Source organism: Elephantulus edwardii, unplaced genomic scaffold (genome assembly GCF_000299155.1).
Source record: "Elephantulus edwardii isolate Elephantulus edwardi_28Jun2011 unplaced genomic scaffold, EleEdw1.0 scaffold00171, whole genome shotgun sequence".
In the NCBI taxonomy this organism is placed as follows: domain Eukaryota; kingdom Metazoa; phylum Chordata; class Mammalia; order Macroscelidea; family Macroscelididae; genus Elephantulus; species Elephantulus edwardii.
Genome location: NW_006399921.1, coordinates 520,174 through 521,383, shown reverse-complemented (window position 1 = coordinate 521,383; position 1,210 = coordinate 520,174).

The following is a 1,210-nucleotide window of genomic DNA, read 5'->3' as shown; positions in this document are numbered from 1 at the left end:
CTTCAAGTTCTCTTTCTCCACTTATATAATCTCAGAGGAATCCTGAATGTTCCAGACTCACAGGTATTTGCACATGGAAGGTAGATCTCACCCTTTTACTACCTTTTGGCCAGTTACCTGAACCTGTCAGAGTTCGCCCCGGTTGGACTCAGTCTGCTTGTAAAAGAGTACCGGGGCCATGGCTAACCTCAATTTCAAAGTTTTCTAAAAACCTAAACACCACATCTGTTCTAGCTCATCCTCTGAAGCCACTCACTCAGTGAATCTTGTCTGGGTCTCAGTTACCGCCTGCAAAATGAGGGATAATAGGGACCCATGAAATGTTTGAAGGAAAAACTTCAGCTGTTCAGTCACGGTGCCCACAGGAGAAGACGTCTCTCCATCTCATGGTGGTGCTGGGGAGAATGTGCATGAGTCATCCCAGTAGGGTCTAGCACATGTATGATTTAACACATCACTTACATTGCTGTCTGACGTTCCTCAGTTCCCTGTCCTTTGCATCGCCATCAAGGGTCACCAGGCTACAGAGAGCATTTTACATCATGCATTATTATCTTTCCGTAAGTGGAGAACCCAAGGGACATGCTTTGCTCTTGTGCCCTAGCCAACTGGGCCAGGAACTTTGGGGGGGAAATTACTTCAGAGGAGTTCATGAATTCTGCCCTGACCTAACTAATCATTCCTGCTTCCTTCCAGTGAGCTATAACTATGATAGTTACGAGAACAAAATGAGCCAGCTCTAGCCAAGTAGGAATTAAGAGAAGTGTTACCTCCAGCATTTGTACAAAGTCATTTGGAACACAAAAAAGTAGTCCAGTGGTCATGGGAGCCACTTTTATGAAGACTAGGAGAAGGTGATATTGAGCCCATGTGGAAATGTTGGACTCCCAGTTCTTCTAGCAAAGTCTTAAATATGTTCAGAGTTCTGATGGAGTTAGGAAGTTGGAGGTGAAAGTTCAGTGGTCAGATGATTGGATGGATGATGGCTAGTAAGATGGATACATGAAGGGAAATAATATCGCCTCTAGGGCACCCTTCTGTCGCCGCTGACATCACTGAACTTGGGACATCCAGTCTCTCAGTGTTCTGGCACCTACCAAGGACAAGAGAACTCACTGAGAATGGCCAGCCCATTTCAGCCTAACCCAAGGCTCTTTGAGCCTCTGTATCCCCACTGAATCTACCTCTCACTTCCCAAGTCCCTCTACTT